This window comes from Dipodomys ordii, unplaced genomic scaffold (assembly GCF_000151885.1).
Source record: "Dipodomys ordii isolate 6190 unplaced genomic scaffold, Dord_2.0 Scaffold32, whole genome shotgun sequence".
NCBI classification, from domain to species: Eukaryota; Metazoa; Chordata; class Mammalia; order Rodentia; family Heteromyidae; genus Dipodomys; species Dipodomys ordii.
In genome coordinates, this window is record NW_012267248.1 from 2012387 (window position 1) to 2039962 (window position 27576).

The 27576-nt window shown below is 37.0% G+C and overlaps 1 protein-coding gene and 1 pseudogene across 2 annotated transcripts in view; one reads left to right on the plus strand and one right to left on the minus strand.

Annotated features, from left to right (window-relative positions):
- Positions 1–27576, minus strand: part of Gmds (GDP-mannose 4,6-dehydratase) — a 472970-nt gene that overhangs the window by 200937 nt on the left and 244457 nt on the right. The gene's annotated exons all lie outside the window — the stretch shown is intronic.
- LOC105985993 lies at positions 16–593 on the plus strand (annotated as a pseudogene). The gene has a single exon (XR_001175091.1). The product of XR_001175091.1 is annotated as an ER membrane protein complex subunit 4 pseudogene (transcript).

Genomic DNA, 27576 nt, shown 5'->3' on the forward strand with positions numbered 1-27576 from the left:
GGGGGTCGTGCGCGGGCTCTGGAAGTGGAGGCCATCATGACGGCTCCGGGCAGCCTGGTCACCAGCCAAGGCCGGCGGTTCGAGTGGGCCATTGAGCTGAGAGGGCCCAGCGCAGGCAGCAGGGGCCGAAGTGACCGGGGCAGCGGCCAGGGAGACTCACTGTACCCCGTCGGGTACTTGGACAAGCAGGTGCCGGACACCAGCGTGCAGGAGACGGACCGGAACCTGGTGGAAAAGCACTGCTGGGACATCGCCCTGGGCCCCCTCAAACAGATCCCCATGAACTTATTCATCATGTACATGGCCGGCAACACCATCTCCATCTTCCCTACCATGATGGTGTGCATGATGGCCTGGCGGCCGGTCCAGGCACTCATGGCCATTTCAGCCACTTTCAAGATGCTAGAGAGTTCAAGCCAGAAGTTTCTTCAGGGTCTGGTTTATCTCATTGGGAACCTGATGGGCTTGGCACTGGCTGTTTACAAGTGCCAGTCCATGGGGCTGTTACCTACACACGCGTCAGATTGGTTAGTCTTCATGGAGCCTCCAGAGACACTGGAGTTCAGTGGTGGAGGACTCGTTTTGTGAACTTGAGAAAGAAGCTCCTTGAACCGAAAGTACATGGGCCTTATTTATACCCTGCTCTAGGCCTAGTAGCTCCTAAATGTGCTCACTCTTAAAATAACCACTGACAACACCCCAAATCTCTTTTCCATCGTGAGGAGACAAACTCTAAATGATAATATGACTACAAACACAAAAGAAAATCTTACCACAACCCCTGCCTGAAAATAATGTAGAAAACTTTATTTATGTGTTAATACAGAGCAAAACAATACAAGCAAAACTATGTAAACAGGAGTGTTTCAATAAATTAAAATGCTTTAAAAAAGCTGCAATGAGAAATGGAGGGTAACATTAGATATTTTTAATAATAAAAATCTAGTCCTCTTGAGTTGTTGGGTTCTTCCTGGGTGATAAAGGCCACTACAAATAATAAACCACACTCATTACCGTGTCCATACCAAGGAAGATACTCAGGGTGGTGACAGTACATACCAACCTATAGCAGGCAGATACATTAATGCACAAACCAAGCTAAACCTGCTTTGTGTAAGTCAAAGGTGAGCGAGTTAAAGAGAGCTCTGTCAACCCTGTTGCACCTCTACTACTAAATAATCCCTCTACTACTAAATAACCTCACTACTAAATAATCCCATGCTGCTGATCACATATATGGTATATATGTGCACACTGGAGGGAAACCAGGAGGAGGACACAGAACTAGAGGGAATCAGGGAAAAACATACAACAGCGGGACCCATCAGCTGCACTAGACATTGATCAAAACGAACTAGGCAACTCAATACGATGAGAGGGAGGGAATGAATGGGAAACAAATAAAATGTACATATCACCCAATGTGGAAGAAATAGTTGTATTGTCAAAGCTCGTGGAACTCATAAATGTTATAGACCACGATAGACAATTTGCCCCATGAAAGTCAGAATGTGTTTGTGACTTTAACTAAGCATCACTATCCCACAATACTGTGAAGTTTGGGAAATTATGTAATAACTTAATCACAATAAATAATTTGAAAAGAGTAAATAAAATGATGCTAATTGAAATTAATTCCAAGACATGAAAATAAGGATTATTTGTTTTGTTTTGAATATACTGTGTGGTGAAGTTATTTCTTTTTTCTTTCATTTCCCCCTTTCATTTATCCCTTGTTGTCACTATTTTTGATTTTTGTGTTCTGTGTCTTGTTTATCTGATTTGGGGACAGAAAGGGGAATAACAAAATGGTGAGACAAAAGACAAAGGGTGAACCAATGCGACAGTCATACTCACAAGACTCTATGCTGGAAATGAACTTTACAACTTGGGAGGGGTGGAGTCAGGAGGAGGGAAAGTGAGAGAAAAATGAGGGATGGCATAACAATGTTTGACAAGAAATATACTATGACCTTACTTATGTAACTGTAACCCCACTGTACATTGCCTTTACAATAAAATAAAATTAAATAAATATCATTTAACAACAACAACAAAAATTCTGCATTATACCCTTCAAATAGCTACAAGAGAGGATTTGGAATGTTCTTACCACAAAGGAAAGATAAATACTGAAAGAACAGATATGCTAAACATCCTGATTTTATCATTACACAGTATTTATATGTATCAAAACATCACAATGTACCCCATAATATGTACAGCTACTATCACTCAACTAAAAACAAAATTTAAAAAGCAAAAGTATTACAGAAAATCTTATCTTAAATAGATCTATATCCAGATTAAGCGTAAAATTCTTGGCATTCTTTTTGCATTTAACTCAAGAGTTCAAACTTAATGCCTATTCATATTTCTATACTTAGGTTTGAGTCATCCTAACATCAATGATAAAGAGCCTTCATTATCAGAGAAAATACTTAGAAAGTTGTACCAAAAAACAACAACCTATATATACCCCTTGTCCTTGAAAGATTTGAAGAAAACTCAATTTGAACAGTGTCTTTTTAAATTATGGCAAATAAAATGAATGTACAAGCTGCTGTATTATCTCAAACAACTTTGGCTACATTCATTCATGAAAGTACATTTCAAAATAACTTTGCCTCATGTCTCTATGCATACATTTATAATTAGCTTGTTTCTTAAACAAGAAAAAAATGAGCAGAATGTTGCATTTAAAATCTTAAGGTAGCATTTCATTATGTGAATAGATAATGTATAAATGAACTGGCTCTCTTCAAAATAAAATAAAAATGTGGTTTTAGAAGAAAATTTCATAGTGTTTAAAAATGTATTCCTTTTTCTCTCATGTTCAAACTGATTATAAAATTTGACTCTGGTTACAGAATAAGAGTAGAAACATCTAAAATAATGGCAAGAGACATTGTTTTCATATCATACAGCATTTTATATCTGAGATTGAGGCATTTGCCAATGTCATCATCTGAGTCTCTAATGATTTCTCCTGTACATTAAAAATAAAATAAGTGACAGAGATAAGGTCATAGGCTGAGTCAGTGGTGGAGAGAATAATAGATTGTATAGACACAATTTATTATCCCATATTCAAGACTGTACTTACGCTTTTAAGGGAAGGAAAGAATATCCGGATTCTCTTTGCACCACTTTCAGTGATGAACATAGTTATAGACACACATTCACCCATAAGTATAAACAGAGGTTTTATAGAAAATGCACATACATGATTACAGAAGAATAATGATCTGGCCCTTAAGTTTACTAACCAACCACTTCATTGCTTATAAATATTAAAAACATATGTTCCCCTGCCCCAGTGCTAAGATATTTAACATAGTTGAGACCTTCTGGTTTTTTATTAATTGACTGCTTAATTGGTGCTGGGGCTGGACCCAAGGCTTCATGAATACTGAACACAAGCGCTACTACCAATCCCACCTAACTGTACAAGCTCACAGAGCTGCTTTGTTTGCAGTGCTGCTAGTTCTCACTGCAACATTCATACATGATGCCAAGGTGAAACATGTGTCAACCCTAGGTTTATGATATATGAATATATGCCTGGGAGCTCCTTGATAAGGAAGTGAGCAGCCCAACTAGCAGATACATTAATTCTTAATGCCCATTTCCTCTCCAAAAATTTCAAAATCAAGCAAAAACTGACTATATCCCGGGGTTAAAGTGAATCATGTTTTAATTGAAAATAGTAACTATGTCTCTATAGAGAGAGTAGAAAAGATGGTAAACTCTTTGAGTCTGGAAAAAATGGGGGAAACAATACAGAGAAGATATTCTCTACATACTTTGAAATCCAAGCCTGCCTACTTCTTTTTCTTTCACCAAGCTGTAAAGATTTCAAGCTGTACTATGGGTACAAGGGCTGATAGAGGGTGGAAGTTGGAGACGTTTCCAGAGCAACATCTATTCAGCATGGCCCCTAGAGAAGAGCTGAGCACCTACTTTAAAAACTTAAGTGTTTCGTCTCCAACTTGTGTCTATTAAGATGTATTAAACTTTTCAATGTGGATCCTACTAAGATAAAGAAGGAAGAAACTTTGGCAAAACAGGCAGTAAAATGGAAAAGACTTGCTAATAACTAAAATACACACAAAAAAGAAGATGAATTCATTCTTCACCCTTCAGATATTTAAGAGGCATTTTTATGTAATTATTGAAGCCACATACCTCTGTGGAAGGAGGAGGGGAGAGTTAAAACCTTGGAGTCATTCTTACCTCATCCTCTTTCTCTGCCTCAGTATCCATTAGTTCTTAAATTCTATATTGTCTACCAAGGCAACATCTCTGTCAGCCTGGGCTAAAATTCTAGTCCACACAGATCTGGGCACTTGGGTAGACCAAAGAGATGTGGTCCTTGACACAAGAGAATATAGTCCCATAGGAAGATAAATACTTTGGAAAGAGGAGAGAGTGAAGCAAGATTTCTGAAAAAGAAGCACAGATACCATGGGAATGTATAGCAAGGACATTAAGCCAAGCCTTGTACTGAAGAAGCTTCTTTGAGGAAGTAGCATTATAAGGAGAGAGTTAGAAAAGATGAAAGGTAGAAAGTAGTGGGTAATTTAGTTTAATCCTCTTGAAGTTCAGCACAAATCATTTGAATGTCCAATCTTCATGACTCCTCACTGCCTGTGGAGTGACATGTGGACAACTTACCTTTGTGCCTAAATTCTTTGTAGCAAGCAACAGCTTATCTTTCCATTTCATCATCTCATATTGCTTCCCTTCATAGCATGAGGCTGAGGTCAGAGTGCTTGCTCTATAGAATAGTCAACACTTACAGACCTATCATTCACCTTCTGTGCCTGTTCCTGTTTCCTCAAGCCAGAAATATAGGTGTTTTAATGCTACCTATCCTTACTGCCCCATTTCAATGACAGTGCTCTACAAAATCTCTTTGGGTATGTGACCTCCCACAGAGCCTGATTACACTCTCCTTAAATGGAGAAGTACTTTATCCTTACTCTAATTTTTGACATTTTTTTTCTCTATGCCTTGAGATGTTTATGAAATTTGATTTAACCAAGTCCTACCCTCAACTCTGTTTTTATTTTTTTATTTGTTGAATATCAATTATGTGCCAGAAGAACATTGCAAAGAACGAGTGTAACAATAGTGTAAAATAATAGTACAAACAACAGTGTAACAAATACTGTAAACAGATAGTGATTTTGTTTTTGAATGCATGTGTTACAAAAGGCCTTTGAGATACTAACGTAAAGAAGTTCATAGTACAGGGATGAAGTGGAGAGGTCCAAACTAGAGACAAAACTTGTGGGAGTAGTTTGATCAGATGAAAACAAGGGAGCAGAAAGATATGTGACATATAGTGAAGAAATCTAATGAGAGGGGACAAATGAATATCTTTGCTACTAGGGCAAAGATTTTCAACAATCACATCACTTTAGTTTTGGCTGAATAATTTTGTAGGGCGCTGTGCTGTAAGTCAAAGGATGTGTTTAACAGCTTCTGGCTTCTACTTACTACATGGTAACTATCTCCTTATGAACTTTTTCTCCCAGTTACAACAGGCAAAACAATCTCTAAACATTGCTAAATGTTTCCAGGGTTCAAACCTGACACTGACCTGAGAATGACTGGCCTAGATTTGTTAGGGAAAATTGTAAGTATGTTTTTCTTTTCCTGTGATCTACTTACATGTTGATTATTAAGCAAATACTCAGTAAGCATCTAGTAAGTATAAGGTATGTTGGAGAGATATGATGCTTAATAAATATTTAGTAAAAAACTATATTTAAGAAGGAAAAAGTCTGGTAATATAAATCTACAGCCTCATAAAAGGCATATGACCAGTATAAGTATCATATATAATTCGATCAAATGGTTTCATAGACACATATCTACAAGGAACATGTTCTAATACATAAACAATTTAGGTAAGTAGAACTTAGTGGTTTGATGTCTGTGATGGTCTTCCTGAATGGAGGTGATACAGGACAAAGAAGAAAAAAAAATATTTTTTAAATCTTCCAGACTCAGATAAAGTTGGCTGACATACAGAGAAAAAGGTATGTTGGCATAAAAGTCTGAAGGATCCTCATTTGCAACAAGCTTGTATATACCTGGTAAATGATCTGAAACTATAGGGAATAAAATAACGCTGTCACTGGATAAATAAATCCTAGCATTATTTTTCCTTGGATTTGATTTTCCTGAATAATTATTACATATATTATATATATAATCTTCCCATTTTGAAGAATATACTATAAGAATTACTCTATTATATCCAGAGGCTCATAGTTCAGATGGACACTTTTGGGTGTTGTCCCTGAGCTTTTCTGCAAAAGGCTAGTGCTTTACCACTTAAGCATAGCTCCATTTCCAGCTTTTTGGTGTTTAACTGGAGATAAATGTCTCAAAATTTTTCCTGCCCAGACTGGCTTCAAGCTGCAATCCTCAGATCTGAGCCTCCTGAGTAGCTAATATTAAAGGTATGAGCACCTGGCTCTTTACTGTGTAAAACATCAATACCATCAGGATTCCTAGGATACAGTTTTGCAATTCCTTCTCAAAAAAAAAAAAGAAAAAAAAAGAAAAAAAGAAAACCCTGCAAACTCTTTTATGGAGTCATAACTGCTTAAAAAGAAGTGGGACATCGTTGTAAAATATGAAAGCTTCTTTTTTCCCCCATACAAGAAGGGAGCTAGGAACCTTTGTATCTGAAGACATTTCATTCATGTAAAACACCATATTTTCCATAAAGGTGTCAGAGCATACAATGTAATGTATTTCGGTAGAATGTCAGAGACTCCTCTTCTAGTGCATTTTCATCCTTACCCTCCTCCCTGCTGGCTCCTGGACCTTCCACTGGCTACCTCCAAATAAAGGCATGAACTGGCAGCAAACAGACAACCAAACATCTGAATAGTTTCTTCCTGTGCCAAGCTGCTATTGGATGTAAATACGTTCCAAGACTATGTTAGAAGCTGGCTCTTTAAGTTTCCCCTCAGTTTCTATTACCAGGATTGTGCTCATTACAAACTCATTACTAAGGACCTAGGTGTCAAATACTCATAGTAGTAAGGCTCCTCTACCTGCCTACAGTAAAAGTTTCATCTCAGCCACCAAAAACTGCTTTATATCTTTGTCAGTTTTCAATTAATTTACAATGATGCATTGTTTATCAGAACTGGAAATGGGCCAGGCCTTTAGGGTATTTGATGAGCCTTACAATAACCCTAAATGCACCTGTTAATTTTGCCTCTGGGTAAACAGTTGAAAACTCCTCAGCTATTTCCTCAAATTGGGTGGAAACAAAGAAACATGAGATTTTTTTTTTAAGGCTAGATTAGGGAATTGGAGATGCATTAATTTTAAAAGGGAGCAGGGTCAAACGAGGGCTAGGAGGCTAATAAGCACAGAGCACACAGCAGAAAGCTCCCAGCAGGGTAAGAGTTCACTCAATTTATCCTGCGATCTATTCCAGACACAGTCAATGATACATTATTGGATCCAGACCTACAACTGCTTCCTAAGACCAACCTCGCTTAAGTATCACTGCCCTCCTTTTAGAAATATAGCTATTACCCAAACCTGTTTTCAGGGCGGGCTTACTCAGCTGGCAACCCACTGACTTTTGTTCTTTATGATGCTCCCTCTAACTCCCCGCTCTGCTGAGGGAATTAGGCATAACAACCACCATGCAAACCGCAGAACACCCAAGTTGATCCTACTCAAAGAGATTTTTAGTACTTTATTACACAGAAAGCCAATCCCAGGGATAACAGACTATAAACAACAGCAAATGCTCTATCGAGCAGCCTGTACAGGGAAAAGATTTTGAGAGATTTACTGGAGGGGTTTGTGGATAGAGATGTTCCATCAATCAAATATTCTTTTCTTACACATTAGATAAACTTAAAAAAAATAGAAAAAAAGGTACACAAGGCAGTCTCGTTAAGATATTTAGAAAATCTTTGGGTTTGTTCCAAAATAATGAGGGGAAAAGCTGAGTGATTAGCTGCAATTAAGAATGTCTGCCAACCTTTTAATTATCATTAATGTAAAAAATGAGAAAACATGTATTTTACTGTAACAGGAAAGTTTTAGGTATCTTGATATTATTTCAACATTAACAAATTTAAATGCATCTGGCAACATTATACTCATACTAAAGGAGTTTACGGGAAATGACCTACTTTATTAAAATTAGGACCTTCGAGACAGGAATTAGCTTTTGCTTGTGCTGTTGTCTAACTGTTTGAAAACACTCATACTAAAACAAAAACTTCACATTAGATGGCATAACATGGGCACTTACTTTAAAGGGGGATTGTGCTTGTAGAGCTTTAAGTTTGGACCAGATAATAAGGAAGAGATTGCCAATGCTAACTCACCAAGAAGCTTTCACTTATACTGAATTTTTACCTCTGAATGCGCACAACTTAAAAATAACCATCTCCTACCACCACTCAAAAGAAACAAAACAAACAAAACCCTGGAATTAGGACCTGCATATAGAACACGAAATGGTTTAAATATTCATAACACCTTTATACTTTTGCAGAATCACACTTTCAAATTAAGAATGACAGACTAGGGACTGGGAAGGTGACTCAGTGGTAGAGTGCTTGCCTTGCAAGAATGAGGCGCTGGGTTCAATTCCTCGGCACCACATAAGCAGAAAAAGCCAGAAGTGAGGCTGTGGCTCAAGTAGTACCGCACTAGCCTTGAGCTGAAGAGCTGAGGGACAGCGCCCAGGCCCCGAGTTCAGGACCCATGACTGACCAAAAAAAAAAAAAACCCAACACAAAAGACAAACAAAAAACAAATATATGCATCCTCTATTGCCTAGAGTAACTACTGACTCCATGTCCTTCTCCATTGCAGGTGAGGTAGAGAAGAGAAACTTCCATAACCAGCATGGATTACACAGTGCCCTTTGAGGGCACCAAAGCTGGAGACTGGTAATGTGCCTTCCTGGGTGAAACCATCTACTCTGCTCTTGGCCACATCTTTCACTTCTATAATGTCCACTGCAATCACTAGTGCAATCACAACACTTGGACTCTGCACTTCTCTTGAAGTCACAGGCCTCAAGGCTCAGAGAATGCCTTTCAAATAATGAAGCAGGTACAAGTGTGTAGTGTAAAAAAATCACACGGTAAACTTAGCAGCACCTCCTTTGGTTCCAAATCTTTCTTGTGCTTTTTCCATAACAATAAAAAGCTTTGTGCTTAATGAGTAGCAGCAATGACAGACAAAGTATATTGGAAAAACTATAGTATCCTTGTCATTCTGCACACAGTGATATATTTTCTACCATTTGACAGACAGTATAAAGTATTTCACTACTTTTCCTTAGGTCTTTAAAAATAAAAAAGATGTGTCTCCTCATAGTTTCCTCTGATTCTGTCTCTCTTTGTCCCTCCTTTTTGGTAGTGCTTGGCACTAAACCCAAGGGCTTGTCACATGTTGGGCAAAGTATGAGCTAAAAACCCAGAACCCTTTCCTCATAACTTTTGCTTTGATAATTTAACATTTTCCTTTTTTTTTTAACCTCTCAACTTTTACTACAAACTACTCTGCTCAATTTTTTCTGGCCCTGGGAATGGACATAGGACAGTGGGAAATGGGATCATAGGTAAAGGTCTGCTCATTGAAAGGATGTGCCTTTGATGAGAGGAAGGAGAGAAAAGGTGGACCTCAACATAATCTCTTCTGTTTTCTTTTCTTTTGTTCTCACCAAGTGTGCACAAGGACTCTGGAAAATATCTGAAGAATGTACTATTTCAATACAAGCACAGAACACGAAGCCTTTTTGTAAAAGTTTGTCTCAAGATTACTGGAAACAATACTATGTGTATGTGTATGTGTATTTATGTGTATGTGTATGCGTGTGTAGTATATCCTGCACACTTGGATGACAATGGGTCTGAGGCAAGACAGAAAACATTATTTGAGGCTGTCCAAATCAGTTGTTGTACTAAAAATTCAATATTGAATTAGACTAAAATGAAGTGATTAACTCACTAAAGAAAATACTTGTAATTGACCAATCAATCATTTATCAGCTCAAGATTCAGTTAAAATAGTCTGAAGATATAACCAAGACACATTATTATCAGTTTGATTCACTTACAAATGTTAAACTGTAATTCCTAAGTGGATCAAATCTACTTGCTCATTTTAGAAAAAATCCCCTAGGTTAAATGAATGAGTCATGAATGCAAGGTGTATTTTCTATTTTAAGTTATTTCCCCTACTCTGATATCACTGCCAAATCCTTCCTCACCTCAGTCATTTAGCACTATTCACAGGCAAACAATGCCACCACTGTACTCAGAACATTGACACGGTCAAGAGAGGAATAATATAATGATGCCATTTGGAGCAGAGTAGTTAAGGCTGTGTCAGCATTTCCATTATAAAAATTTCCTTTCAAGGATTAATATCTCAGTTGAAAAAATTCACACCCAGCAAAATCTAGTGTAAAACTGGAGAATGTGTTCTGTCTTAAAAGTAGAATGTCTACCACTTACCATATTCAGATAGATGATAACAGCACTTAGAAAAAAATTCATAGGTTTGGGAAAGCAAGGACACTAGACTGAGCCTACTTTGATGGCATTATTTTATTGAGATCAAGGGCAAAAATATCATGTACCAAAGTGAAATATGGTGTAAACGTCAAAACAAGTGTAATTATCAACTTCGATATGTTTCATCCGTGTTATCCCTCAGCTCTATCTAGCATCATCAATCCTTCTTATAAGGTAGTTCTACTCTGAGTGACATCTGATGGTATCTGAGACAAACATGACTAGCATGTGTCTCACCTCTGCTTTCCTCTACTCATGTTCAAAGCTAGCCAGGGGCAGGAAAGTCTGAGAGCTCTTATCTCTTTTAAAAAAAAATTTTAGTTTCTTGTAAACATGCTGTGCAGAGAGGTTACAGTTACATCAGTAAGGTAATGAGTACATTGCTTTTTTTCTTTAATAAGTTTTTTATTGTGAAAATACCGTACAGAGGGGTTACAATTACTTGAGCAAGGTAATGAGTACATTTCTTATCAAGCATTGTTGCCTCCTCCTTTGTTTTTCCCCTACAATCCCTGCCCTCCCATCTCCACTAATAAACCCCCCTCCCCCCACTCCTGCCAAAGTTCTAAAGTTCGTTTTTTGACATAGCATCTTATACATCTCATTGTTACAATGGGTCTACCTATATCCCTATTTAAACAATTTGTTTTTCTGGCATTGTTACCCCCTCCTTTGTTTTTCTCCCACTATCCCTTTCCTCCCCTACCTCTCCCACCCCCCCTGCCCAAAATTGTAAGGATAATTTATCTCTTATCTTAACCAACAAAAAGCCAGAAGCAGAGTTGTGGGTCAAGTGGTAGAGTGCTAGCCTTAAGAGAAAAAGCTAAGAGATAGCAGTCAGGCCCTGAGTTCAAGCCTAAATGCTGGCATAAATAAAGAAAAAAAGACTAGACTGTGTTGTGTGGTGCTAAGAGCATATGGAAGCTGAGGATGCTGGTGAGCACTACAGTATGAATGCCTGATCTCTACTGCAGAGCCTGCTACCTCTGCATGTAAGCACCCCAGGCACAAAGTGTCCTGACTCCCAATCTAGAAGAGGCCCTTCCCACAATGTCCAGAAATGTTCCTTTTATTTTCCATTTTCTGTTTAAATTTAGGGGAGAAGAGACACTTCAAAACCTCAGATTAATTATCCTCAAACATATCCTCTAATGCCATACTTTCTTACTCAGGGGTGACTTTTAAAGCATAGAAATAGAAAAAGGAAAGAAAGTGTGAGCAATATGGCTCTGTGCTATGAAAGAATGGTTATTTGTTGTCTCCTTTAGTGACAGAGGAAAGGCTGAGGAGCCAATGTATCTAGCTCTATGAAAAAAACTAAAGTTCCTCATTCATAGTAGGTGCCTGGGTAGGCTTTAAATACCTTTCTTCCCTCACAATTCTTATCTATGACAAATATAGAGCAAATATCATCCTTTATCTGTCAGTTCCATCAACTAGTCATCCTTCCTTTGTGTCAGGAGGGCTATCAGGTGGTTCTATGTGCCTTGGTGACTTCCCCTGGGAAAGATACAGGACAGTACAAAGACATTAGAGCAAAGTCCTAGTTACCTTTCTGGCCAGGAGCTCCAACATCTTCCCCATTTATCAAGCCATTCATCTAGTAGCAAGTCTTGGTGATTCAAATTTCAACTCACTGGTTTTATCTTTCTTGCTATTGTTTTTAATGTATTTATAATATACTGTATAATATACTGTGTGATATTTTTATTTCTTTTATATGTTCTCCCCAATCTTATAACCCCTGTTTTCAGGTATAACCCGTTTTCACTGTGTTTGATTCTGGTGCCCAGCATCTTGTTTATACTATTTTCTAATTTGTGGAGGAGAAGGGAAATAACAAAATGCTGAAGTAAGGATACAGGTTGACCCACTGTAACAATGAGATGTACACGACACTATGCTGAAAACGAACTTTACAACTTCAGGGGAGGGGGGGGAGGGAGGACTTAGGACAGTGGGGAAGGAAGGAATTGTAGTGGAAAAAAAGAGGAGTTAACAATGCTCCATAGAAAATGTACTCATTACCTTACTCATGTAACTGTAACCCCCCTGTATAGTATTTTTACAATAAAAATATATAAAAATTTCAACTCATTTTTTTCTTATTCTATCACTGAAGAGAAGGAAAGTTTCCTTAGCAAAAAAAAGTATATAGAATGAACCAGGAGGCTAGACAGTTAACAGTAAACAGAATGGATATCTCTAGTGTAAAGAGAAAATCTGAAACTTGAAAGTTCAGAGGAGGCTGTTCCTTCTGGTCAGAGAACATTATCAGCTACCACACTGAATGTAGGATACAGACTGCCACTGATACAGATGCTCGCTCTTCAAATGGCTGAGCTAACCTCTTGGTCCAATTTGCATTTTAATAGTCGGCAGCTACAATCCATGCTTTTCCCTTTATGGTGGGGATACCCCAGCTTTGCTCAAGACAGGCCATGCTGGCATGCTGCCCAGAGTGTGACAGCTGTAGCTCATTTGGCATGATTTGCCAGAGCACAGCCTCTTCTTTCCAAAAGGGTCAACATGTAGGGGTTGCACCCTGGACCCAACAGCTAGCCTAGAAAAGTTTGGCATAGAAAAGCTCTTATAGGTTGCACTGCTTTGATATTTCTTCCAAGAACCCTTCGGGCCAGCCACTTCAGTTCCTGCAAAGCTACATGGACTGGAACAAATTCATTCTTATGCCTACGTTGGAGGTAAAAAAATTCTATGTTTCATGAAGAAAGAAGACAATAATATTAAAAGCTTTTCCTGGAAAGACATTGTGTAAACCCATGAGTTTGTTAATCACACTCAAAATAAAATGTGAGAAATGAAGCTGAGGAACTCTGTCCCAGTATGTAGAACTGTCTCACATGCTAACAGATTCCTACCTCTCTCTCAAAATGTCACTGGGCTTTCACAGAGCGAGCGTCAGTTCTTGCCACTCTAATCACTCCTCATCTTAGATACCCTGAGGCTTTTGTCTTAGAAAATATGGACTGTATTAACATGTTATGAAACATCATGGAACAGGGTCTTAGACATGGTATGAAAGAAAATGTCTGACTAGCATCACTGTAGTACCATGTAACTAGGTCTTACTCTTTCATCTTTCAAAAAAAATTCCCTCCACAGTCTGCATTGATGAGTTGAGTTCCAGTCATCATAATGGAAAATACAAGGTAACTCAGACAGCAGTTTCCAATGCCCATGAACAATAGATAAGGCTTGATGCATGAGACAGTGGATTCTGCTATGCTTACTCTGGATTTGAGTTGTCAGAAGTTTTCTGTTCCGGTTGTGAATTGGCTCTGGCTTATAGTCAATTTTAGAGTCACTGTAGGAGCTAATTTGCAAAGTACTCCTATTTAACCTTCAGAGTTAAATATATTTGCTTCCTTGTTGTGAGTTTGAGATGAATCCCCTTACCACCTCTCTCTGCATTGCTGGGGATATAATAAAATGTATTTTTGTTATTACATTTTATTGCAGGACTGGGCCATGGTCCATGTACAAATTCCTCCATTTTATTAATACATAATAAAACACAATACATAAATACAGGCTGGGTATGGTGATTTATACACAGCTACTGGGAAGCAGATTGGGAATATCATGGTTCAAGGTCAGCTGATAGAGGGAAGGGGGTACAATCCCATCTCAACAAATGAGTCAGGAATGGTGATTCATACCAATTATTTCAGGTGGACATAGGAGATTTGTGATCTAAGGCCAGCCTAGGCAAAACCTTACGAGAAAACTAACAATAACAACAAAAAAACTAAGCACCGAAAAGGGCATAGAACTTGCCTAGCAAACAGGAGGATCTGGTATCAAATCCTAGTACTGCCAAGAAAAAGGTCATTGACATGGCTTGCAGCCATTATGACAACTAGTAGTTACCACTATTGTTAGGAATTGCATTTTTGTGATTAAAAGACAGTCATCTATAATCATCATCTTGGACAATACTCAGATCAATTCTAAGGCAAAGCAATGCCATATTCCCCATAACCTTGTGTTGTTTATGACATTTATACCACACCATATAAGAGTCAAGTGCACATAATTACAAAGATCAACATTACCCTATAAAGAGTTAGGTATATATACTATATTTATGAAGATTTATGTAACACTATATAAGAATAAAGTTAATAGAGCTGAGAGTTGGAAGTCTTATATCCAATTAGCCTACAACTCTAAGTATCTGAACAAAACATATAAAAATAGACAAAAATGAGCCATAATATAAAATCTTAAAAGAATAATAAAACCTAGAGAAAAGTGTTTGGGTGTTACCCTTCATTTCTTGCAAAGTAAGCTTGTGTTTAAATTCAGATACATTGAGCTAACAATCACTATTTTTAATGTTAAAATGCCCCTGGGAAGTTATAAATGCACCAAATATGTTGTTAACCTTACTTTATATTGTGTGCAGCTGTATGGCTTTCTACCAGGGACTAAACTTCCTAACTGGGCCAGCAAAGTGAAAGAAGCTTTTTTTCCCAAAAGCCTTTCAGTAACAATGCTCTGTTTGTCACTACATTTCCATTCGTTTCCCCTCCCCCCCCCCATTTGAATTACTAACTTTTTAGTGGGGAGAGTTGTCGTTTTTTGTTAAGTACACTAAATGGTACTAAGGTAAAGATAAAAGCAGGCAAAGAAATGTACTTGACAGAGAAAATTCGTATGTTTATTTCTGACACCCAGAGCCAATGGACCGGGTAAGTGCCTCAATCAATCTCACTGGGCAAGTTGAAGGAGACACTTCAGAAATTAGACCATATTAACAATCAACAATAGTTGAATTTATTAGAACTCAACAAAGATGACAATTTTGGATGATTTTCTTACTGTCTACATGGTTGCCACTTTTTTTTAAAAGGAGTATTAATGCATTTAGAACACTTATAAGCATTACCAGGACACATTAAAGGGGAAGAAATGTAGCCCCTAATTTATTGTTGTTTTGTTTGCATGAAATGGAATGTTTGTTTGGATGAAATCAGAAGCACTGTGGTTAGATTCTCAGGGCTTAGGTCTTCCAGTTCACACTTCAGACCAGCTCTGGCTCCCTGTCAGTGATTGAGTAGCACACTGACACATAATTCTTGTTTCCATGTAGCCCTAGCATTTATCTAGAAGATTGCCCACAGACATTGACATCTCATCAGAAAGCCAGAATCTCACCAGCAACTGTGTGCTGTTTCAGTGCTAAGGACCGACATGGTGGTGTCAAACGTCGCTGCTTGGATAGTGGCCCTCTACAGAGTACTCACTGAAATATTCTTCATGATAAGAGTACAAGTCTACAAAGACCTTCTTAGGCAGAAGGACAAATGAATGCTTTTAAAAACTCCCTACACACTAGTATTTTCAATTATTATTTTTTGGATGAGAAAGTCTAATCAATAAATTTAATTAAGTATAAATTACAACATTTTAGCTATTAATTGCCACCAAATGTGCAAAGAGATGACTCTAATCATTTAGTAGGTTTATGCCTCATTATGATGCTGGATTTCACAATTGGCCTGTTTTCAGTTTGTTTTACTTTTTCCTTCTTCTCCTTCTTCTTTTTGAGATAGGGTTTTGTTATGAAGCCCAGGTTGGCCTCAAACTCTTCGATCCTTAAGAAATGAAAGCTTGGGGCTGGGAAGGTGGCTCAGTGGTAGAGCGCTTGCCTTGCATGCTCGAGGCCCTGGGTTCGATTCCTCAGCACCACATAAGCAAAAAGAAAAAAGCCGGAAGTGGCGCTGTGGCTCAAGTGGTAGAGCGCTAGCCTTGAGCTGAAGAGCTGAGGGACAGCGCCCAGGCCCAGAGTTCAGGCCCCACGATTGGACCCCCCCCCAAAAAAAGAAATGAAAGCTTGAAGGCTGGGCTGTTTCCCACTGTATAGTTATAAAAGCTGAGCACGGGGGCTGAGAAGGTGGCTCAGTGGTAGAGTGCTTGCCTTGCATGCCTGAAGCCCTGGGTTCAATTCCTCAGCACCACATAAGCAAAAAAAAAAAAAAAAAGCTGAGCACTGATCAGATGATTTCTAGAGCCCATATGATGGAATTGAATTGTACATGAGAGCTCCTAACTGTACCCAAAGAACAAACATCTTAATGAACTTATTAAGTGTCTTCAAAGATACTCAATTCTTAATTTATTTTATTCTTCCTTCAACACTGACAATTAAACTCAGACCCTTTACTCATGAGCTATGTCCCAGCCCTCATTTGGTTTTTATTTTAAGAAAGGATTGCTTAAACTGTCTGTGGTGGTTTGTGCCTATAATCCTAGCTACTCATGAGGCTGATATTTGAAGAACCATGGTTTAGAGCCAGCCTAGGAAGAAATATTTGCAAGACTTCATCTCCAACTAACCACCAAAAGCCAGGCTAAAGGTGTGGCTCAAATGGTAGAGAGCCATCTATGAATAAGAAATCCAAGTAAATGCAATGTCCTGAATTCAAACTCTTGTTCTGGGGGCACTGGGAGGAGAAATGTGCTTAAATAACAATGATACTTTACCATGATTGGACTAAACGCCAATACAAATTGACATATATATTAGCCTGAAGACTACCTTAATCACCACAGGCCTTCTAGACTTCTATTTCCTCACAGTAAAGAATGAGAAAAGAAGAGTATAAATAAAACAAAAAAAGAAACCTTAAATAATCATAGTGACAAAAGAATGAAGGGAAGGGAGGGAAGGAAAAGGAAAAAAGAGAAGGATAAAGGGAAAATATTTAAATTTGAAGGTTTTTTTTTCAGATACAGATGTAATCCACAGACAGGCTTCCAATATAAAAAAAAAATTCACTAGTAATAGACATAGGAACAACTGATAAATCTCAAATACACATGCTAATAAGTGAAGGAAACTGGACTCAAAAAGTTACCACTATGTAATTCCATTTGTAAGATATTTGGTTGAAGGAAAAATGGCAGGAATAGAAAATAGGTCAGTGATTATAGGAAAGGGGAAGGAAACTCAGTATAAAAAGTTCAGGGTGGGGTTGTGATTGATAGTTTGCTTTGTATCTTTATATTGGTGGTTACAAAATTAAATAACAATTAAAAATTCATAGAACTACAAACTAAATGGACAAAATTAACTATACATGAGTTACACTACAATAAATCTGGCTTTAAGAACAAAACAGTTATGATTTCCACTATTAAAAGTATGACACCCAAAACAGGGGAAGCTTAGGTTGTCAGCTATGAATGAGGGTTGGTCCAAGTTTGGATTTTAGGAACTTAATGAAGGAACTTAGAAGGTTTAAGAAGCTGTTACTAATGAGTCACACAGGAACTAAACACTGGTTGGAAAGAAGATAAGAATCAGAGCATTTGTGCTTCTGTAATGATTATAGCACATGAGCAAGATGCCTTTTCTCATCCTACATTGTTAGCAGCATGCTCATAGTTATACATTTTGGCCCTGAACCCACTGTGGCAGTAATGAAATATTGTGTTCTCAATTTAATGATTTACAGGAACAAGATCTGATTTTGTCTGTCATCCATTTACTGTATTATTAAACCAAATAAGCTGTCTGCTTTTGAGCTAGATCACTGGAGAAAAATTTTACTGAATATCTGAAGGGAAAAATTCACACAAGTTGCTGGCATATAAAGCAATGGAGCAGGAAACTAGACCTTTCTGAAATTTTGGGTTCCTATTCTATGTTCAGTTGTGTTCATTCTTATATGACCAAACATTTGAGCAAGATAAAACAAAAGAAGTGCACATAATGAAATAGCACAAACAAACAGGACTGAGAATCTGGCTTGAGAGATCAGCAAGCCCACTCTAACATTATGTGTAAGGAGCTCTCAACTGACCACACAGCCAGTGCAGAAATATCTTGAGAGCTCCTTACACATAATGTTAGAGTGGGCAGGCCTTTTAGAAGGGATGTAGGATGCTCTGTTCCTGAGAGAAATCCAGAGTACAGGGTTAGATTGCTAACACTATTCAGGCTGATCCAATTCCTCTAATTTCAGGGCATGAAGTAGAAATGTCAGTAACTAAAGGTCATCACTGTTCTCTAAAAAAAAGTTCCAGGGGGTGGGAAGAAGAGGTATCCCACAGGTCACAGGGAAATTGGCTAATTGATTACCAGTGGTCTGGCCTTCCATTACCCTCTCAAGTTGCTATCTTGCTCTCCTCTACACCTAAGATAAAATTTGACCACATTTAACCAGTCCCCAGGCACAGGTGATGCAAGGACCTTTTTATAAATACTCTGTCCTTACTAATTCACTTCTTAAAAATTAGTTAAATCACAAATACAAATTTTATACCATCTATTACACTTAAAATTATTTTTGTTAAAATACAAACTAAAAAGTAGGTATTATGGAATAGGGTTAGGAACAAGAAATTATAGAAACTTTAAAATAATAAGAGCTGAAGAAGGAAGATCTACTTCAACCACTTTCTTATCTATCTACATTATAGCTAAACTTTAAACCTTTGAGTATTTGAGATTTACAAAAAATAACTTGAACAGGAAAGGAAATGACAGTGATGAAAGAACAGATACTTCTACACTAGGACTTCTCATCCTTCATAAACCAGACCACTAAAAATTACGTTTTGTTTGATGACTTAAGCTCATTTATTTATTTTAGAGGCTGTAGCTAATCCATCAGTATTGAAATTTAAAAAAAGTTTTGTTTAATTGATCAAACTAAAGTTGTGGTTCTTCCTTTACATAAAGACACCTTGAACAAGAGGGAATAAAAGAATAAGAGAATGACACTTCTTCCTCTACTTGAGCACAACTTCAGATCCAGTGAACCACTGTCACCTAAGTATATCAACAATGTACTGCCAATGCTAGTGCTGATTATTGAGTCCCTGATAATAATTTGCTGAATATACCAACTCTATGTCAAAATCTCTGCATTAGCTAGAATAAAATGAACAAATATTAAGATCTACCATAAATAAATGTTATTGATACATCACCATAGTTTGCATGAGTTGAAGTGATTAGTGCCTGTCACATACTCTCCCTGCTGTATACAGGGGATTGATAACCTGTCAAATTAACTTGAAAACACTCAATATTTTACTTTTATAGTATTTCCTTAGGTAAAAAATTGTGTTTTTTTTATTGTTTTGTACTAGGTGAGCTATATTCTTTTTTTTATTGTGAGAATACCGTACAGAGGAGTTACAATTACATGGGCAAGATATCGAGTACATTTCTTATCAAGCATTGTTGCCTCCTTGTTGTTTCCCCTTCCCATCCCTTCCCATACTCCTCCCTTTCCCCACCCAATCCTTCCCTCACCCCCAACAAAGCTGTTAAGCTCGTTTTTTCGACATAACGACTTGTACATCTCATTGTTGCAATGGGTCCACCTGTATCCCTAGTTAAATGATTTGTTTTTTTCCCTTCCCCTCCACAAATTATACCGACATCAAATACAGTGAAAGTATGGGTTATACTGTGTGAGCTATATTCTTTAGGATAAAATAATGCCATAACATAAAACCTCCTGGAGAGCTATAAATCTTACAAATTCAATGTTGATAACACTAATAAGAGTTAAGTCTTTTTAAGCAGTGTTATTTCTTACAAACATAAAACCATCAACAATTTACACAACACACAGAACAAATGTCATTAAAATAGAGAAACTATAGATAGATAATTGAAGGTACAGATAATTTATTAAAAGCAATAACTATTTAGAAGCCAAACTATTATTTTACTGTTTATGCAAAATGGGAAGTAAAAATGTTTACGTAAGTTCTGATTTTAAACGTAATATATTTTAAAAACTCCCAAGAATTATTTGTTGCTTCAATGACTTTTATTATCTGTGTGACTTTTAAGGAAGGTATCTGAGCTTCATGAATTAACATCAGCTAGGCTTTAGGATGTGGTTAAGTAATAGATAACCTTGGTTTCTTCTAACATGCTGAGAAAAACTCACCATAGAAAAAACTCTAGTAAGCAAAAAAGGAAATGTTTTAGGGCTTCATTTTGGAAGGTGTATTTTCCTGTTTAAGTATGCTTTTGGGTATAAAGAAAGGGGAGCTAGAAATGGCTCCCACAAATACTTGGCTGTAAAACAAAGATATTATGTAGTATGTCCAAATACTACATCCTCATATGTACTTTCAAACACAGAAAAACATTCTGTATGTGTTTGTGTATTTTCCAGTATAAATAGGGAGGGGGAAAAAAACCTCCTAGTAATTTTACTTAACATCTCTAAATGTACAAGAAGTACCGGGCTAGCTTTTCTTTTTAATATTGTGTGTTTCTTTTTATTAATAATTTTTAAAATGTGATAATTTTAACAGTCTAAACCTAATAATTAAATTCACTTTAAAAGATTGAAGAATTAGATATTCAGGATATCTTAAAGATTTATCTTAAATAGTGTGGCAATTTGATGATCTACATATCATTTACTTATGCTGCTATGGCAAAGCATATTATTTACCAATAAAACACAAATACTTTACATACATATATTTTCTTTCATGTCTGTGAGTTTTGGGAAATCAAAACTCAAAAAGAAAGTTAAGAGTCATCTCAAAATACAAAGTAAATTTGATAATATGTTTCCTAGTGTGTGCCATTTAAAAAGACAATCAAATTCAAATAAATTACTCAGTGAACCAGCAAGAAAAAGGTGGCAACTTTCAACTGATAAATTAAATTATTTGAGTAGAAATTAATAAGATTTTATTTTTAACAATTATATGTCACATTTTACAAAAATAAAAAAAATCAAAAATAAAGGAGTAAATAAATTCACCTTTTAGTTTGTCATCAGTTCATGAAACAATCCTAATCTGAAAAAATAGATTAAAAACAATAGTTATTTCTATGTTTTTGTCATTATTTGTTGATATTACTATCTGAGAATAATACTTGAGTTAATCTTTCAAATTTTTACATTAGCAAAACAAGAGAGAATTTCAAAACCATGTGTTTTGACAAAATGTGGCTCCTAACAGCAATTTTCAAAACAGAGATATAAACAACCATAACAATGGAAAAATGAATAAATGAAACAGTAGTAAACTCTTAATTCAAAAATTATTTTTATTTTTACTATAACAAAAATGTTAAGTGGTCATTTTAGTTATTAAACAACTAAAACTCTGAGGTAAGGGTCACTCTACAATAACATGGGTTTTCTTTCTATGTAAGAGGTGCCAGTACATACTGAGGAGGTAAAGAACCATGCCCCATTTCTGGCCTTTATTCATTTAGTAGTGTTGATGAAATGTGGCAAAGGCAGATTTGCTGGTGATGAACTCAAGATAAAATGGGAAAAATGTGAACCCTGACCTTTTTAACACCACTTAAAAATCAGAACCAGACCCCTTAGTGTACCACCCTTCTGCCTTTAGCCTAACAAATTGGAAACCTGATCTCCCCTCATCCCAATAGAAGGCACTTGTCAAAGGCTAAGCTGCTACAGACTCCTGCTGCTGCGTGAAGCACTCTGTCTAGAGAAAGGTGCCGCAAACAGTCTACCATCACATAGGACCTCAAACATACTTATAGCAATGTAGAATATAAAGCAGGTTTGAATTCACTATTCCTCTGCCTGGTTGTCTTGTTTCATTTGCAAACAAAATAGAGAAGATATAAACTGTGAGTGAATAAGAAATGATGTGTACTTTATTTTATTGCTGGGACATAAACTCATCATCCATGCTCACCAGCTTCCTCTGCTAGTATCTCATTCTTTACAGTCTTAAATCGACCAAAATGGTCTATCTTAATAAACTGGCACTAAGAACAGACAAAAAAATGCTTCTTGTAAAAAAGCATTTCCCAATTATGGGTTTTTTTTAGAACATTTTCTTCCTCATTTTGTCCTTGATTAAAGAACCTTTTATTTTAAATTTGTTTTTCCATCTCCAACTTGGTATATTTATTATAGCAAAAAAAGTTCAAGGGAGATGACAACTAGTAAAATATTTAGTAAAGAATTGAGTTTGTGTTTATTTCAAAGAAAAACAAGCTCCTAAAACATCTGTAAGTCCCCCACCCCCAAATTGGAAAACCTGAGGTAAAATTTTACAACAAATTAAGCCAAGGCTTGTCTGTGGGGGACAAGAAGGAGATTAAATAACATTAAAAATATCAATCTTTAATTGATTAACTTTAATCTAATTATAAAAAATTACTGTTCAGTCTTTTCTAAAGAAGACTTCATGTGGAAGAAAGAAGGAAGGAAAGAAAGAAAAGAAAGAAAGAAAGAAAGAAAGAAAGAAAGAAAGAGAGAAAGAGAGAGGAAGGAAGGAAGGAAAGAAGGAAGGAAGAAGGAAAGGAAGGAGGAAGGAAGGAAGGAGAGAAAAGAAAGAAAGAAAGGAACAAAGAGGAAAGAGAAAGAAAGAAAAGAAAGAAAGAAAGTGAAAGAAAGGAAGAAGGGAGGGGGTGGAAGAGGGAGAAGGAAAGGGAGAGGGGGAGAAGGGGAGAGGGAAGAGAGGAGAGGAGAGGAGCTAAAGTAATGCTGAATGTGAAAGCACTAGGAAGCCAGTGGCCTTGAACCTGGGCTCCACAAACTATTCCACCCAAATGAGGCTGTCTGCAGAGGTTTGGGTTCCTGTTAACAGAGCCCTTATTGTTTTCAAAGGCAGCTAGAAAAATGCTGCTTTATATCTTCTCACACCACACCTTCTGTGTACAGTCCAGAGAAAGGGCGGTGGAGAGTGTGCGATCTACAGAAAAAAAAAAAAAAACGCATGGATATATACACAAGCCCTAACTGACCCTACCCCCACCCCACCAAGGTAGAAAAAGCCCTTTTTCTGCCCCTTTTCAATTCCTGGCTGGCAAACTGTGGTAAAGGATGTTATGGTGGTACATAATTTATAACTGGAAATTTCTGATTCATGTGGGATTTAGGGCATTTCTTTGCCTTTTACCCACTGCCCCTTGGTTTCCACTTCTAGAGCTGGGAGATGAAAGCTGTTAGGCAGTGTGCCGATGCCATCAGGCAGTGAAGGAGATAAACACTGCATTTTTGAGACTGCTGTTATTCCACACCTGTTTAAAATGTTTACACAGTAATTAAAGATTAATGCTTATTCCAGACCAGATAAATATTAGAGAGAAAGAGACAAAGAGAGAGAGAGAAATAGAGAGAAAGTGTGTGTGTATGAATATGCAATGCTACAGAGAAAAAAGTGTTGTTTTTTTAAATTATATCAAGCTTACTTAGTGAAGGGTGCTTTTAAAAGACCCAAGCGTCACAGAGTTTACATTACAGAAGGGAAAAAATGGCTTAAAAATGTTAAGTGGTTGGAGCTATTGAGTGACATTCAGAAAGCAGGTATTCAGTAGTATGAACTAATTCATTTAGCTTTTCACATAATGAAAGGAGTGGATTTCAGTTCTGAATTGCTTCCCGAACTTCAATAACCAAATTTGCCAAGATTGGAAAAATGAAAATATTTGAGCTTTAATAGAAATAACTAATTGCAACTTGTACTTTTTAATTTTTGAAAAGGCAATGTGGTAAACTAGAGCAGAGTCATCCCACAAGGCAGCAGGAAGCTTGCTCTATGCGCAGCAAAGGAATACTTGCCACAAGGCCTGAAGGCACCCCACACCCGGACAGGCAGTACACACACAGCATGAGCAGTCTGACTTACTCATGACCTCTCTGGGAATGAAAATCATGCACCACACATCACACACACTGAATGACAAAATAAACATATTTCTTACTTTACAAATGATTGATTATTGTTTACTTTTTAATCAATAACTATAAAAGTTAAAAGAATTTTTCTGGTGCCTGTAATATACGTGTCCCTAAAAATTATGCAGACAAATTTCGCCATAGTTGCCAATTTACTTAAATTATCTGATAGTAATTCCTGTGTTCTCATCTGATATTAATTCTGGTGGGTCCTGAACTTGAAATGGTTGTAAACAGTGACAGTGTTTCTTGACTACAATTTGTATTTCTTAAGGAACATTCTGAGTAAGTGAAATAAGGACTATTTTTAAAAATGCTTAAGTCTCATAGAATAATCTTCAACTGTTTTCCAAAATGAAAAAGGGTTTTTTGTTTCTGGAAATATTAACCAAAACAGATTTTATTTGTACTACTATAGGGTACTATAAGCATGAATGTAAAAAAGTACAAATAAGATTATATATGGCCAATTTGATAAAAATGTATAGGCAAATACACAAAGAAATAAATGTGAAATGTCTAGAGTCTCCTCATTGGATTTTAATACATTGTGAACATAGATAACAATTTACATTCCAAATGACATGACCTGGCCAAAACTAAGAGCCTTTAGTTCCTTATGCATTGAATAATACAATTCAATCAGAAATGTCCCTAGAAAGAGTGGACACATATCTCAGAAATAAGAAGATTAGGGGAAATTTCCCTCTATTATCCAATTAATTCTGAATTATTCACAAGCATGACCAATATAACTAAGTCAGTATATCAAAGCCAGAGAAAGCCAAACAGCAAGTAAAATTGGCTGAAAAGTTAGATTATAAAGGGAATAGAGACTCAAACACTGTAACAGAGGGCAGAAATTTTTAGGATGTAAATATCATAACACCCTATAGGTATTCCCTTACATTTGTAGATGGGCAGTTTTCAACTAAGGGACAGTTCTAAGCATTACCCTTCTCTCTCAACAGCTGTTGCCATCAGTAAACAGACTATGTTGTCACCATGTTTTAGCAGGCTATTCAGCTTCAGAAGTACTGTTCTGCATTTATGACGTAAGTATGGGTAGCTACAAGATGACCCAAAGAAGACAGCAATGATTTATGCTGAATACACCTAGTTTCATTTCAGTGTAAGATTTCCTCCAACCCGGGGAGCCAGAGGAAAGAAGGACACTGAGAGCCACTACTATGAAGACCACTAATATAGCATTTCTATATTCCTTACTTCATTTATAATATTAAAGATTCTTTAGAGTATGTTTAGAATTTTTGCCACTTGAAGGCATCAACAGTGGTCAAATGGGGATTTATTCCCTAATCCCTGAAAACAATTCTATATCTCTTTTTCAGTACACGGTGCTATAAAGGTTACAAATAAATGTTCAGAATGCACAGCTTTAGAATGCGCAGAATATTAGGTATGGATGTGAATTTAGAAACTCAATATCCAAAATCTAAGTAAAGTTGTTCAGTAACTCAGAATCTTATTAAGCAACATTTGCATACATCTTGAATTGAGACTAGTTTCTGTATGGTTGGGCTTCAATAGCTCTTACTTGTAATCCTCATAAGGCTAAGATCGAGTGAATCAAGGCCAAAGCCAGGCAGAAAAGTTTATTGACTTTATCTCTAAAGGGACCAGCAAAAAGCAGTACTGAAGGCATGGAATAGGGTAGGCAGTCTAGCAAGCATGAGACTTGTATTAAAAATCATTTCATGAACAACAACAACAAAGAGTAGGTTCTGTTTGTATACTTTTATTCATTTATTTTTGCCAGTCCTGGGGCTTGAACTCAGGGCCTGGGCATTGTCCCTGAGCTTCTTTTGCTCGAGGCTAACACTCTACCACTTGAGCCACAGCACTACTTCCAACTTTTTCTATTTATGTGGTACTGAGGAATTGAACCCAGGGCTTCATGCATGCTAGGCAAGCACTCTACCACTAAGCCACATACTCATCCTGTATACTTTTAAATGTTAATTTTTAAGGTTTATATCTCCTTTCCTTCTAAAACTGAGATATCTCACACTGTGATTTACCTACAACTGAAATATTGAAGTATAAAGGAATTACTAAAATAGGACTCTGAAGGCACATATTGAGAATATCCTGGGGCTTCATGTCTGATAGTTAAGGCTTATTTATATGCTGAGCTCCTTTTAGTCACTAAGACCAGGCCACCAAAACATGATGGGATCCCTGCTGGGTCATGCAGCTCACATGAATAAAGAAAAACACTGGTTCTTTAGGAATGATTTTCTTTTGTGTGAGGTATATGAATTCTTACACAGGGGTAAATGACTAACACAACTGGGAAAGTTTCCAAATTATTCTCCAAAATGCTAAACTGTTTCTTTGTTGTGAGTTATTTTTAAATATTTTTTTTATTGTAAAGTTATATGAGCAAGGTAATGAGTCCATTTCTTATCGAGCATTATTACCCCCTCTTTTGTTTTCCCCCTACAATCCTTTCCCTCCCCACCTCCCCAACTCCTCCCTCACCCCTAAGCTGTAAAGTTCATTTTCAACACAGTGTCTTGTACATCTCATTGTTACAATGGGTAAACCTGTATCCTTATTTAAATATTTTGTTATTTCCCTTCCCCCTGCCCTGTCATGTATATCCAAGATACATGACATCGGAACAAATACAGTGACAACAGGGGTTGTACCAAAATCCTCCAACAACAAATCCTCAAAGAAACAACTGCCCGATTAATAAGAGGGCTAAAGACTTAAAAAGAGACTTCTCTGAAGAGGAAGTAAGAATGGCCAATAGATATATGAAGAAATGCTCAACTTCTCTAGCCATAAAAGAAATGCAAATCAAAACAACATTGAGATTCCACCTCACCACAGTTAGAATGGCTATAATCAAGAAATCTAATAACAACAGATGCTAGAGGGGAGGTGGCCAAAAGGGAACCCTACTGCACTGTCATAGGAGTGTAACCTTGTTCAACCACTCTAGAAAGCAGTATGGAGGTTCCTCAAAAGACTACACATAGAGCTCCCCTATGACCCAGCAATTCCACTCCTGGGCATTTATCCAAATGATCACAAACAAGGCCATACTAAAGCTATCAGCACAACTATGTTTATTGCAGCATTATTCACCATAGCTAAGATATGGAACCAACCCAGATGCCCCTCAGTAGATGAACGAATCAAGAAAATGTGGTACACACACACACGCACACACACACACACACACACACACAATGGAATTCTATGCCTCCATCAGAAAGAATGACATTGCCCCATTTGTTAGGAAATGGAAAGACTTGGAAAAATTATATTAAGTG